Source organism: Corythoichthys intestinalis, chromosome 8 (assembly GCF_030265065.1).
Source record: "Corythoichthys intestinalis isolate RoL2023-P3 chromosome 8, ASM3026506v1, whole genome shotgun sequence".
Lineage (NCBI taxonomy): Eukaryota > Metazoa > Chordata > Actinopteri > Syngnathiformes > Syngnathidae > Corythoichthys > Corythoichthys intestinalis.
In genome coordinates this window covers 13,189,625-13,205,651 of record NC_080402.1, presented here as the reverse complement: position 1 = coordinate 13,205,651, position 16,027 = coordinate 13,189,625, and positions in this window count along the sequence as shown.

Genomic DNA, 16,027 nt, shown 5'->3' with positions numbered 1-16,027 from the left:
TACTCCTGTGGACAAATGACCAGTGGTTGATGAAGTACTCACTTTTTTTTTTTTACTTAAGTAATAGTATGTCTAACGCAATGTTTAATGCAAGCGACAATTTGAAAAGTAGTGGAGTCAAAGTACAGATAATGTAGTGAAGTAAAAGTAAAAAGTAACACTTCATATTTGAACTCAAGTAAAGTCCAGAGACATAAAAATGTACTTAAGTACAGTCACAAAGGACTTTTACTTCGTTACATTCCACCATTGGAATTGAGCCCTTCTTCCAACGTGGATGTCGTCGAGCTCCAAACAGGTGGACCAAAGTCTACTGAAAATCAGTCAGCAAACATGCCTAAAATTAAAATTCATTATTGAGATTTTTATTTTGCCTGTATTTGTTTTTCTTTTTTTACAGTAAGAACTAAGGATGTCCCCGATCTGATGACGTGATCGGGAAAAGGATCAAAAGCTTTTTTGTTAATTAAAAATAAATATAGTGTAACTGTATACCCGATCATGATTCTGAAAAGCATCTCCAACATTATCACTGCACCTCTAACCCACTGCATCAATCTGTCTCTGCTTTCTGGAGTGGTGCCCTAAATCGCAAAAATTGCACGAATCACATCAATCTTTAAATCTGGGAATAAAAATGATCTGAGCAATTACCGGCCAATATCAGTTCTGCCTACCCTCTCCAAGGTTTTAGAAAGAGTAGTCCACAACAAACTCAGAAAAGATTCAGAAAAGAAAATACTACGTATATGGCAGTGCTTGGCTTAACAGAAAAAGTCTATGATGCAATCGACAAAGATTACTTTGGAGTTGGCATTTTCTTAGACCTATCCAAAGCATTCGACACCATTAACACTGAAATACTCATCAATAAACTGCAGCATTATGGGATTAGAGGCCTAGCACTAGACTGGTTCTGTAGTTATCTGTCTGGACGACATCAGTATGTCAACATTAACAATTCTAAATCATCATACAAACTAATCAAACATTGAGTCCCCCGGGGCTCCATCTTAGGGGCGCTCCTCTTCAACCTGTACATTATGGATTTTGTTAATTCCACATCCGTTTTACATAAGGTAATATTTGCTGATGGTACAAATTTGTTTTTTTCCCATAAAAATCCAACTGCACTAGACCAAATCATAAATAGTGAATTAAAGAAAATAGACACATGGTTGAAATGTAATAAACTATCTCTAAATATCAATAAAACAAATTACATTGTGTTTCGCTCTCATAAAAAACAAGCCACTAAACAAATTTGCCTAAACATAAACGGAGAAAACATTGAAAGAGTCGACTCTACAAAATTTTGGGGAGTCTATATTGATGAGTGCCTTAATTTTAGAAAACATATTGACGATCTTACAAATAAACTGTCAAAATATGCTGCTCTTTTCTTTAAACTGAGACACTCTCCCACTCTCTGCACTTCTCATTTTGTATAAATCTTTATTTGAACCACACTTACAATACTGTAAAGTCATATGGTGCAACACATATCCAACTTATTTAAAAAAGCTTGAAATACTACAGAAAAAAGTTATACGTGCCCTAACATGGTCTGAGTTTAATGCTCCAACTAAAATCATTTTTCACCGCCACCACCTTCTGAGGCTTAAAGACCACAACTATCACCAAAATGCGTGTGTAATGTATCAGATTATCTATAGGCTAAACTATAAAGAAGGTGACCTCATCCCAGTCTGTACTACTCAACACACATACAGTGGGGAGAACAAGTATTTGATACACTGTCAATGGGTTTTCCCATTGACAGTGTATCAAATACTTGTTCTCCCCACTGTATACTACCAGAAGAAAACATCAAATCACAGGGAAAAAACGAAGGCTAAAGTGTACAAGCTTTAGCATTGTGTGCAAAGGACCACAGATTTGGAATGAGTTGGACGAAACACTTAAAATGTCACACTCCATTTCCATCTTTAAGAAAAAACTCAAAACTCATCTCCTAGCAATGTATAGTATATAACATGCTGATTCTTTGAATTACACTACTGGTGTCTCATATCAAATCCAATGTAACCAAAATTTTGAAATTATCCACAGTTAATTGTATGTGTGTGTATGTGGGTGAGTGCGAATGTGTGTGTGTGTTGTCTAACTGGGCCCCTGCTAAAAGCTTTGAATAGCTTCTCTGGAGTGTCCTATTCGCCCATCTTAACATGTGAACTGCTAGCGTATGATCATGTACTGTATTTGATGATGTGCGAATAAACTGAAACTATATGGCGGAAAACACTCAGGTAACTTGAAGTTCCGCTCTGAGACCCCAAATTTGGCCATATTTCAAAATGGTCCTATATGCATGTGTGATACATCATTGGAAAGCTTAAAATCTCAATTTTCTGGGGGAAGAAAAAATTTGAACGGGAGGGCATTTAAAAAAACAAAACAAAACAAAAAAAAACAGCAAAACCCTGACTGGAGGCATGAGCACACGGAGCAGAATTAAAGACGTCACGATTTTAACGACATATTATCACGTACATACCTTGTTTCGATCCAAAAACAGCATGTATCAATGAGTGTCAAGACACAGCTGTGAATGGCCACAACCAGATTTTGGGGGGATTTTATGGGTGAAGCATGGTGGTATAACAAGGGTCGCGATGCAGAAATTGCAGACATCAAGGAGTGGTCAAGATGTTCTTTTTCATATATATATTAAACGTTATTTTTTTATTTTTGTTGTTTGGATCGATTATTTATCATCTAACATATCTGGGAAAATGCGACTGTAACAAAAAAAAAATACAATTAAGCGATAGTTATGAGGTAGATATCTGTGACTTTTTTACAGACACCAAATTTTTCATTGTGACGTCATTTGTTTAAAAGTTTAAAATACGCGAGTGAATAGTTTTTTTAAAGTCGTTTTTTTTTTTTTAAACTAAATATTAGACATCAATGAATGATTCTAAGCTAAAAATGACAGACATTTTGAATGATAAATATAATTAATTACCTTAGTTTTATGGCTGGGTTAAAACAAAAGCGGTTGCATGACATCTGTATACAGGGGTTTTCAGGGTAAAACGGACAAATTAAAAATAGTTCGGGGGCTTAATCTGCCATGAATCTGCTATGGCAGCATATGGATATATTGTTCTATCAAACACAACAAGTTGTTTTGGCTTAAAATACAGCAGTTTCAGTGGACTGCAAGAGCAGAAACTGCTTTTTCAGCCTTGTCTGTGTTTTCCGCCACATATATATACAGTATATGGCGGAAAACACAGACTCTCTCACAGACTCAGGTGCTCTTGCACCCCTGTTTAAAATAAACTGCTGTATTTTAAGCCAAAAGAACGGTTGTATTTGATCGAACAATATGTCTATATGCTGCCATAGCAGTTTCATAGCACATTAAGCCCCCGAACTATTTTTATTTTGTCCGTTTTACTCGGAACCCCCCGTTTACAGACGTCGTGCAACCGCTTTTGTTTCAACACTGCCATAAAAACAAGCTCAGTAATTATATTTATTATTCACAATGTCTGTCCTAGCATATTTTAAACTTTTAAACAAATTACCTCACAATGAAAGAAATGGTGTCTGTAAAAAAAGTCACGGATATCTACCTCATAGCTATCGCTTAATTGTATTTTTTTTTTTTTTTTTTTTTTTTAGTGTCACATTTTCTCCGATATGTTAGATCAGGGGTTCCCAACCTATTCCACTAAGGCACACTGTGGGTGCAGGATTTCATTCTTACCAAACAAGATGACAACACTTTTTCCCCAATCTGGTGTTTTACAAGTGCAATCAGTTGATTGCAGTCAGGTGTGGCTTGTTTTAGCAGAAGCCTCATTGGTTCAACTGTCTCTGCTGGATCGGCTGGAACAAAAACCAGGACCCACAGTGTGCCTTGAGGACTGGGTTGAAAACCCCTGTGTTAGATGATAAATAATCGATCCAAACAAAGAAAAATAGAATGAAAAGTTTAAAAGGGTATAGATATGAAGAAGAAAATCTCGACCACCCCTTGATGTCTGCGAAATCGCAGACATCAAGGGGTGGTCCAGGTGTGGCCATTCACAGCTGTGTCTTGACACTCAGTGATACATGCGACATGGAGTTTTTGGATCAAAACAAGGCAAGTACACGATAATATCTAATTACCGTAAAGTCATGGCGTCTTTAATTCTGCTCTCGCGTGCTCTCACCTCCAGCTAGGGTTTCGCTGTTTTAAAAAAAAAAAAAAAAAAATTAAATGCCCTCCTGTTCAAAATTTTCTTCCCCCAGAAAATTGAGATATTAAGTTTTCCAATGATGTATCACACGTGCATATCGGACAATTTACAAATTTGGCCAAATTGGAGTCTCAGAGCAGAACTTCAAGTCACCTGAGTGTTTTCCGTCATAAGTACAATACTCCGCAACACGCCCAGAGAGGAAGTACTGTAACCAGTACAGTATTGTAACACGTTTGGAACTTTTGTTCAAATTGAAATAAAACAAAACACTTTTTTTTTTTCGGTATCATATCGGGACTCTGTATCGGCAGATTCTCAAAGTCAGGTGACTCGGACTCGGGTGCAAAAATTCATGATCGGGAAAACCCTAGTAAGAACCTTCAAGTGCTAGCATATGTTACATTACAAAGATTTGTTTACCATGACTTGCATTAATTCGCTGACAAAGAAGCAAGCCCTCAGGCAAAAATGTTAAGGGCACAACTTCTGATTGGTGCCTCATGTTGAGTCCCTTTGCTGTATTTCCTCTTTGACAACGTTGGAACTCTGTCTACATACACACTGCGGCCTCTTGTTACCCACATGGTTTAGGTTTACGTCTCATGTAGGCGCCCTTCTATCTACTAGAAGACTCAAACAGCGTTTCTTCTGGTGCACTAAGGTTCACAGTGATCTGAACACACAACAAGCAGAGGGGGGTAGCAACGCTTTACATTTACTTGAGTAGATTGGTGAAAAAGAGACGCTACTCTTACTTCGCCACTTTGGGCTACAGTAGAGTCATAACATTTTTCCTCTTTATTCTACATATTAGATATTACTATAGTTTTGCCAGAGATGCCCACAGTGGCTCTACCAGTTACACCAATGAGACGCCACAACAATAATAACATGACACTTTTGTACAAATCAGAGTTAACAATACAGTCGCACAACCACACACAAGCTTGCGGTTGGAAGTCCTATCATCATGGCGGCCTGATCAATCACGTGGCATCTTTAAAGCGCTGTTACAAAGAAACTATTGGACACAGCGCGCTGCCAGTTTTTATTTGGCGCAGATAGTGTTCGGAAATCAAAGAGATATGGTCGTTTTAAATTTCATGGTAGGAAATATGTGTTCTCATGCTCTTTGGACGAGTGATGTTCCATTTCTGTAGATTATTCTAGTCGGAATGCAATTATTTTTGTATATTTTTTCGGCCTAACATGGTCATGTAATGTAAGGCTCTAGTATAATATAATAATTCATATAAATGACGTGCTGAGAAAACATATACCATTGCTTAAATTAAGTGCAGCAATGATTATTTGATGAACTCGAGTAATTCGATTACAAAAAAGCTTCGAATCAAATTTTGCTGCTTTGAATATTCGTTTAATTAGAGTGGTGTTATGTTGGTTTGTTTTGAAAGTGTTTGCATTTTAGTTTTATTGATTGGGGGATACACTACCCTCTAGTGGCAACAGTGATTATGACATAACTCATTTCACTTGGCTCACTCCAGCTGCTCCCTGTTAAGACCAACATAAGATAAGTTTTTGTTTGAGCTAAAATGTTTTTTAATGCATTCGTAATTTAGTTTATAGTTGTATTTAACCATTTTTGTGGGAATATGTGTGTGAACAATTTGTTAAGAGCATTGTAAAAAGAATTTTTTTTTTTTGCATTTTATAGCATTTAAGCTAGCGGACTTTTGCTCTGCAAGTTAACTAATTGTCCTTTTTTTATACTTAGATCCTCATTTGTTTTTTTTTTTTTATACCGTTTGAGGCTAAGCTCGGGTATTTTAATGTATTTTTAAAAGAAAGTGCAATTCTGCAGTTTGATAAAAAACATTTGGGAATTTTATTTTGTAGTCTCGTTTAATTCTATTTTGAAAGTGCAATCTGGGCAAACCTTTGTCTCCTAAAATTGATTCTGCAACGCAATGAATGTCCCTAATCCGATTCCTTGATTATTAGAACAAACTAGTTGATTAATCGACTACTAAAATAATCGATAACCGCAGCCGTACTTAAAATTTTAACTCATTACTAGAGTAACCACAACCTCTGTTTAAATCTCATGTAGGCACCTTAACTCTAAACCCTACAACACTCAAACAGCGTTCCATCTGGTGTACGCAGGTACACAGTGATCTGAACACACGACAAATATATGATTCGTATTGTTCCTCCACTATAGTATTACGCCGCTCGCACGTACACCAACATAATATATCGGTTGAACATCTTGCATGGGAGTAAGTCATGTCAGAAAATGTTAGCGAGTTTGAAAGCAGATTTATTTTTCAAGGTCAGTGAGAGCATGACAGGAAGCATGTTGCCTTCAACTAGCGTCAAAATTTTCCAAATGGAAAACCATTTAAATGCGCTCTCCGATCACTTCATTAAGCACACTTAAACAAACCGAAGGCCTTTTGATACCTACAAAATAAGAATAAAAAAAAAAAAGTAAATTTTCAAAGATAATTGTACATATATTACAGTTTTTCTCAGCTAATTGTTCAATCTTCACAACATTATATCACTAGTGGAAGTCAAAAAAGCAGTTTCTCATTTCTTTGAACATGCAAATGATTTGTACAATTCTCTGCTGTTTCCTACATTATCAGCTGCATCTGTCATGATGGTCGAAATTGATTATCATGGGTCTCTATTGAATAGTCTCACCACCCACAACATTTAGTAATTTGCTCATTACATACAGTGGGGCAAATAGGTATTTAGTCAACAACCAATTGTGCAAGTTCTCCTACTTGAAAAGATTAGAGAGGTCTGTAATTGTCAACATGGGTAAACCTCAACCATGAGAGACAGAATGTGGAAAAAAAACAGAAAATCACACTGTTTGATTTTTAAAGAATTTGTTTCCAAATTAGAGTGGAAAATAAGTATTTGGTCACCTACAGACAAGCAAGATTTCTGGCTGTCAAAGAGGTCTAACTTCTAACGAGATCTAATGAGGCTCCACTCGTTACCTGTATTAACGGCACCTGTTTTAACTCAGTATCGGTATAAAAGACACCTGTCCACAATCTCAGTCAGTCACACTCCAAACTCCACTATGGTCGAGACTAAAGAGCTGTCGAAGGACACCAGAGACAAAATTGTAGACCTCCACCAGGCTGGGAAGACTGAATCTGCAATAGGTAAAACGCTTGGTGTAAAGAAATCAACTGTGGGAGCAATTGTTAGAAAATGGAAGACATACAAGACCACTGATAATGTCCCTCGATCTGAGGCTCCATGCAAGATCTCAACCCGTGGCTTCAAAATGATAACAAGAACGGTGAGCAAAAATCCCAGAACCACACGGGGAGACCTAGTGAATGACCTACAGAGAGCTGGGACCACAGTAACAAAGGCTACTATCAGTAACACAATGCGCCGACAGGAACTCAAATCCTGCACTGCCAGAAGTGTCCCCATGCTGAAGCCAGTACACGTCCAGGCCCGTCTGCGGTTCGCTGGAGAGCATTTGGATGAACCAGAAGAGGAGTGGGAGAATGGGTTATGGTCAGATGAAACCAAAATACAACTTTTTGGTAGAAACACAGGTTCTCGTGTTTGGAGGACAAAGAATACTGAATTGCATCCGAAGAACACCATACCCACTGTGAAGCATGGGGGTGGAAACATCATGCTTTGGGGCTGTTTTTCTGCAAAGGGACCAGGATGCCTGATATGTGTAAAGAAAAGAATGAATGGGGCCACGTATCGAGAGATTTTAAGTGAAAGTCTTCCATCAGCAAGGGCATTGAAGAAGAGACGTGGCTGGGTCTTTCAGCATGACAATGATCCCAAACACACAGCCAGGGCAACAAAGGAGTGGCTTCTGTGGAGGGAGTTGAAAGTCCGTGTTGCCCAACGACAGCCCCAAAACATCACTGCTATAGAGGAGATCTGCATGAAGGAATGGGCCAAAATACCAGCAACAATGTGTGAAAAGCTTGTGAAGAGTTACAGAAAACGTTTGGCCTCTGTTATTGCCAACAAAGGGTACATAACAAAGTGTTGAGATGAACTTTTGGTATTGACCAAATACTTATATTCCACCATGATTTGCAAATATATTCTTTAAAAATGAAACAATGTGATTTTCTGTTTTTTTTTCCACATTGTCTCTCATGGTTGAGGTTTACCCATGTTGACAATTACAGGCCTCTCTAATATTTTCAAGTGGGAGAACTTACACAATTAGTGGTTGACTAAATACTTATTTGCCCCACTGTAAGTCTTCACATGCAAAATGGATTAACATGTTGTCAGAATATGTCAACGTGTGTGTGCTTATTTCTAACCAATATCGTTACTTATTTTACATAACTTATTTTAATCTGCTAAAATTTGTAATATTTTGGGGCAATGTGAGTTTCCACCACGACAACATAACTAGGGAATAGTTTGCAACCCACAACAGAATGGTAATGGAGTTCCTCCCATCATACCCATTCCTCAATCCAAGGGCAAAGGTTTGCATAGGGAAGGTATGGACATAACACTACCACCTTTTCAGCATGCTCAAATTGTCCCCACCAACTTTTAAGCAACCTTATTTGTATTACTATATAAAGAGTTCAGTTATATATAGGTAATTTAGATTATCTTCCCATATGTTGTCATGATAGTATCGACCCTACCATTATTAATTGAATTATTTTCATTATATTCAGACTTACATTTATCCCTTTTCATTTGCTGAATGTGCCAGTCCACCCCCCCCCCCCACCACCACCACCAAAAGAACATTTGGTTGGCAGATGAGTCCAATCCTGCCCATCCTGCCACCAAGACACACACACCTACTCAAACAGCCTCAACAGATTAAAGTTGACAACATGCGGCCTCTCCCGCCTTCGGGGAGGAGGGATATTAGAAGCTTATTTTTTGGCCATTAGCAGCCACTGGAAGTCATGTAAAAAGACGTCAATGTTGTGGAAGTGCGGGAAACACCACTAATTTTGCTATTGAAAGTCTAACCTGCATCATAGTTAGCATAACATTACACTTGCTAACCTGCAAAACTACTGTACTCTACTCCAGGGGTTTTCAACCCAGTCCTCAAGGCACACTGTGGGTCCTGGTTTTTGTTCCAGCCGATCCAGCAGAGACAGTTGAACCAATGAGGCTTCTGCTAAAACAAGCCACACCTGACTGCAATCAACTGATTGCACTTGTAAAACACCAGATTGGGGAAAAAGTGTTGTCATCTTGTTTGGTAAGAATGAAATCCTGCACCCACAGTGTGCCTTAGTGGAATAGGTTGGGGACCCCTGCTCTACTCTACAGACCAGCCTCCATAAGGAACAACGAAGTCAAGCTAGCCGTCCCTTTTTTGGATCATTGTTTGCATTATGTGCATTACGGTAATATCGTCCCTACCAATTTTTCTCCACATGGAGATGGCAAGTGTATGATCGCCAGCCTCATACTCAGATGACTCTCCTGGATGCCATGAATGCAGCATGAACTGACATCACAACTTGTGCTGCAACGATTAATCGATTAACTCGAGTATTCGATTAGGAAAAAAAGATTTGAATTAAATTTTGCTGCTTCGAGTACTCGTTTAATTTAAGTAGCGTTGTAATGGTTTGTTTTGAAAGTGTTTGCATTTAGTTTTATTGATTTGGGTGAATACGCTGCCCTTTAGTCTGCCTCAAATCACATGGCTGAATCCAGCTGCTCCCTGTTAAGACCAATATAAGCTAAGTTTTTGTTTAAGCTAATTTATATAATGCATTCGTAATTTAGTTTATTGGTATATTTAGCCTTTTTTTGTGGGTATATGTGTCCGAACCATTTGTTGAGAGCATTGTAAAAAAAAAAAAAAAAAAAAAAAAAAAAAAAAGGTTGCATTTTATAGCATTTAAGCTAGCAGATTTTTGTTTTGCAAGTTAGCCAATTGTTCGTTTGCTGTACATAGATCCTTGTTTGTTTATCTTTTTGTAACGTTTGAGGCTCAGCCCAGGTATTTTATTTTTTTTATGTTTCTTATCCGATTGCTCGATTATTCGAACTGACTAGTTCATCGATTAATGGACTACTAAAATATTCGATAGCTGCAGCCCTAATCACAACAGATGCCTTTAGAGGCTGGATAAGAGATTCAAGAAGATTCTTTTCATGCTGTATCGCAAGACAGGACATCCGTTGTAATGTAGATGAAAATTTGTGTCCCAACAGAAAGGAACATCAAGATGTGTAGAAAGAATGGGGAAAAAATCCCGACAGCACTCGAAGTTTAGTTGTGCCGATTGTGTTATGTTTACATTTCTAATTTCGTTTTTTATTTTTTTTCTTTGTGATACTCAGTGCTGTCTTTTGCTCTCTGTATTACAATGGCATGGTCTGTAAACACATTGTAAAAACAGTAAAAGTGTAAACTGAATCTTGTCCAGTCCCTCAAAAAAATAAAAAACGAATTTTGCGGGTAATATATGTTGTTTTGCTGCTTGTGTGACAAGTTTTGAGAAATGCACAAACTGTTTTGAAAATGTAAAATTCGGATATGAGAAACGTATTAAAGCAATTGAGTAAAAGTAAAAACCCTGTGGGGCATATGATCATGCCCTTGTGATCAGATTTCATGGTGTCATTAATGTACATGGAGTATTAGCCAATTAAAGTAGCAAATTGCCACTTATTTTTAAATTGCATAAAAGTAAAGCTCCCTGTGTTCGGTATAGAAGTCTAAGGTAAATTAAAACTTTCTTTTACAGTGTATCACAAAAGTGAGTACATCCCTTGCATTTCTGCAGATATTTAAGTATATCTTTTCATGGGACAACACTGACAAAATGACACTTTGACACAATGAAAAGTAGTTTGTGTGCAGCTTATATAATAGAGTTAATTTATTTTCCCCTCAAAATAACTCAAAATATAGCCATTAATATCGAAACCCCTGGCAACAAATGTGAGTACACCCCTTCGAAACTACATCCCTAAATGTCCAAATTGAGTACTGCTTGTCATTTTCCCTCCAAAATGTCATGTGACTCGTTAGTGTTACTAGGTCCAGGTGTGCATAGGGAGCAGTTGTGTTCAAATTTGTAGTGCAGCTCTCACACTCTCTCATACTGGTCACTGAAAGTTTCAACATGGCACCACATAGCAAAGAACTCTCTGAGGATCTTAAAAGACGTATTATTGCGCTACATGAAGATGCCCAAGGCTACAAGAAGATTGCCAACACCCAGAAACTGAGCTGCAGCACAGTGGCTAAGATCATCCAGCGTTTTAAAAGAGCAGGGTCCACTCAGAACAGGCCTCGGGTTGGTCGTCCAAAGAAGCTGAGCGCACATGCTGAGCATCACATCCAAATGCGTTCTTTGAAAGATTGTCACAGGAGTGCTGTCAGCATTGCTGCAGAGATTGAAGAGGTGGGGGGTCAGCCTGTTCAGAACAAACACCGCACTCTACATCAAAATGGTGTGCATGGCTGTCACCCCAGGATGAAGCCTCTTCTAGAGACGGTACACTAGAAAGCCTCAAAGTTTGCTGAAGACTTGTCAACAAAGCACATAGATTACTAGAACCATGTCCTATGGTCTGATGAGATGAAGATTAATTTGTTTGGTTCCAATGGTCTCAAGCATGCATGGCGGCGACCAGGTGAGGGGTAAAAAGATAAGTGTGTCATGCCTACAGTCAAGCATGGTGGTGGGAATGTAATGGTCTGGGGCTGCATGAGTGCTGCAGGTGTTGAAGAGTTACATTCCATTGAGGGGAAACATGTACTGTGAAATACTGCAGCAGAGCATGATCCCCTCCCTCCAGAAAATCTGGGTTACAAGGCAATGTTCCAGCATGACAATGACCCCAAACACACCTCCAAGATGACCACTGCCTTACTGAAGAGGCTGAGGGTAAGGGTGATGGACTGGCCAAGCATGTCTCCAGACTTGAACCCAATAGAACATTTTTGGGGGATCCTCAAGCGGAAGCTGGAGGTGCTTTGTCTCAAATATCCGGCAGCTCAGCAACATCGTCATGGATGAGTGGAAGAGCATTCCAGTGGCAACCTGTGAAGCTCTGGTCAACTCCATGCCCAGGAGAGGAATGGCAGTTCTGCATAATAGTGGTGGCCACACAAAATATTGACGTTGACATGTATGTTAATATTGACAACTTTCACTAAGGGTTGTACCAGGGGTCGCGTTAACCGAATATTTTCCGTCGTTGACCGGTTTTTTAAAACGGTTACGGAAAAAACAAGTCCATCTGTCATTTTGACAGGTTGCAATTCACACCCCAGACCACAGGGTGGCGAGTGAGCATATTATTTAGCTATTGTCTCTCTTGATGCGTGACGTCGTTGGCCTTACTCGGAAAAATGTCAAGGCAACTGAGTGTCCAACGTTTCTTCAAAAAGCCCCAAAACGACGATGGTGTTGATAAAAGAGGTGAAAAAAAGAGTGTGGCCACAGAGCGCTGATTCAGCCTCCAGAACTACATCAAAACGGCCATGAGAAGTCGTCTGTCTGAGGCAAAAGTCCAAAACCTCATGACAATAGCCTCTGCAGCAATCCCACTTGAGACATTTGATTATGCACAAGCGGGCACGCAATTCAAGTCCATGCGCACCAGGAGGAAGGTGTGAGACTGCGTTTAGGCCACAGCAGGTGAACTGTTAATTTCATTGTTCCATATGTAGCCTACCTACTGGGGCCACAGTCAGCCGTTTTTGTCACTGCGGAGAAAAAGTTACATATTCATCTGCTTGATGTGTGATGGCACGGTGTGGATTCTCTGTTAAGCTTGTTCGGACAGAATATTAATTTAAAATGAATGAAACCTAAATACGATTGAATATGTCATTATTATCATTTTAAAAATTTAAGTGACGGGTAAAAATAGATTATGACCGGATTTTTATGACCGTCAGTCAAAATGACAGACAACGAAAAAGTCTAGCGCAACCTCTGGGGTGTACTCACTTTTGTTGCCAGGGGTTTAGATATTAATGGCTATATTTTGAATTATTTTGTGGAGGAAATAAATTAACTCTATAAGCTGCACACAGACTACTTTTCATTGTGTCAAAGTGTCATTTTGTCAGTGTTGTCCCATGAAAAGATATAAATATCTGCAGAAATGCGAGGGGTGTACTCAGTAAGTACGAATACATTAAGAAATAGAAACAATGCAAATTAAGCTGAGGACGGCAGAACATTTAAATTGGCCATGTGCTCAATGTGGTCACATTCACAAACCCAAGAATGCTGCCTCTCCGAGCCAAATGTTCTGTAGCAGTAAACAGAGAAACAGGGCAGCAGTAGCCATTTTCATTTCTACACTGAAATCTTGACACAAAACCAGCTACCAAATAACTGCTCCAAAAACACAATTGCGTCAATTTTCTTTTCTTATACAGTAGAACCACGATAGTTAGCATAATGGATATATATAAATAACATTTTGGAACACTCTGCTACTTTAAAAGTTTTATATCCCGTATTTCAATTGAAGTCCTTATGATGATTAAACTTGTTTGAAATAAATGTCAAGTACATCTGGTTTTAATGATCTTCTTTTGCTACTCTGGAGAGGGAAGTAAATTAAATGAATCACAGAATACATGTCCCACATTCATTTCTTTGATCATTATATATCCCCATGAGTCCCCTTCATTCAAGAAAAATTTATGTGACCAGTAATGTTAATTCATGCCGCCCCATTCAGTTTACTTTAAAGAGTTGAACCACTATAAAAACTTTTCATGACAGTGCAAGTGCTGACACACGATAATGTTATTGCAAGCCTCAAAGGTCAAAATATATGCTTGTGTTTGAATGTCATGAGATTACAATTTCAAAGTGTTCCTCATGTGTAGAGGAACAATAGCGTGGGTGGAAGTTAAAAAAGCAGCTCCTTTCAAATAAACAAGCATGGGTTGATTCTGAATAGGGCTACTACAGAGCAGCCGCGTAGATTCTCAGAGGATTGGGAGCAGCAACCCTCCTTCTCTTCCTCCTCTTCATCCTTAGCTTCCACAAAGAAAACACAAACAACCTGATGGAGTAATTCAGCACTTTGGTCCACTTTTTTCTTGCAAGGGCTTGCAAGTTGGGAATCAAGACACGCTTGTTTCATATTTCATTCTTTTTATCCTTGTTCTGTAGATTTCAATTTCAATTGTAGATTTTATTGATTTTATTTTGTAGACTATGAATTGCTTTCGAATTGTTTTCGTTTTTCTTCAGTGCAACTTGTATATTGTCAATATGCGAGGGTACAGTGGTATGAAAAAGTATCTGAACCTTTTGGAATTTCTAATGTTTCTGCATAAAATCACCATCAAATGTGATCTGATCTTTGTCAAAACCACACAGATGAAAAAAAACTGTCTGCTTTAACTAAAACCACCCAAACATTTATAGGATTTGATATTTTAATGAGGATAGCATGCAAAAAAATGACAAAGGGGAAAAATAAGTAAGTGAACCCAGACACGGCGCTCCCCATACGCATAACACGCACTGCTCGTAGGGCACCAACTCTGCCTGAAGGGGCACAAAAAAAAAAAAACAAGTTTGTAAAAAAATCCTAAAAAAAATAGTAATTGTAACAATAACAACAATATATATTATTTAAAATAAAACTTTGTAAAGCTTGATAAATGCAAGTAATACAAATATAAGTAACTTAGGCTCATTATTTATGTAACAGAGGTATTATGGATATGTGCGATTCCACTTGTCCACATTAGAAGGCACAATAGCGCCCCCAACTCATGTGGTGACTATAAATAGCTGGACGCGCCGCAGATGGCGCCAGTTGTGATTTGTCAACAGCAAAGGTGAGTTGGATAGCATTGCTAAGTTGCCATTAGCTTAGCGCCAAAGAGCTAACCATTTCCAATTATTCTTTAGCATGTTGTGGCGAGGCCTGTGAGAGTGACCAGCTCGCATCGTGTGCGTGTGTTATGCAGACAATAAAAAGTCGAAACCATCCATTTCACCTGGAACTAAATTAAAACACAACACAACGCAGAGTCCAGGAGTTCGACGCTCCAAATCGCAGCAGACAAAGAAAAAGGGGTTACATTTACACAAAAAAAGAATCTCCTGTGCGGCCCTCTTGTCAGTCTACCTTTGGTGAATGAAAATTAAATGGAATGTTACGAGACATACCGGTAGGGGTTTTATGCAACGGCTATGTTGATACTGAAAAATTTCCATTAGTAAGAAGCCGTAGTCATTTTCGAGAGGTTCAGAGGCCAAGAGCGACATCTACTGGTGAAACTAATTAGAAAAAAAAACAATCTTAAAGCTATGTAGATTTCCCCTTTCATATTCATTGTTTCCACATTATGTCCAGAATGTTTATATAGTGCCCTATCAGTCCATGTCTATAAATGTATAATATTAAAGTTTTCATATATCTGTGTTTTAAATATGGGCCTGCATAATATTACAATTAATTTAGAAAATGTTTGTACCATGGTTCAAAACAATATTTCACCGTATAATCCCTGAATGTTTTGTCTTTTATTGGTGGATTGGGGGGGGCACCACAAAGCATAGCTAGCGCCGGCCCTGAGTGAACCCTATGAGAAGCAATTGAACCCTAAAGAGCAATTGAAACCAATTTTTACCAAACACTGGTGAGTGTTTAATGCTGCCCTGCCCACTATAAAACACACACCTTATAAGTTGTTTTTGTGTGTGTGTGTGTGTGTGTTTTTTTTTTTTTAACCTGTCCTGATCAGCTGTTTGACATGGAGAATGGAAGTCTAAGGCTACGTTCATACTACAGGTCTTAATGCACGAATCCGATTTTTTGTCATATCC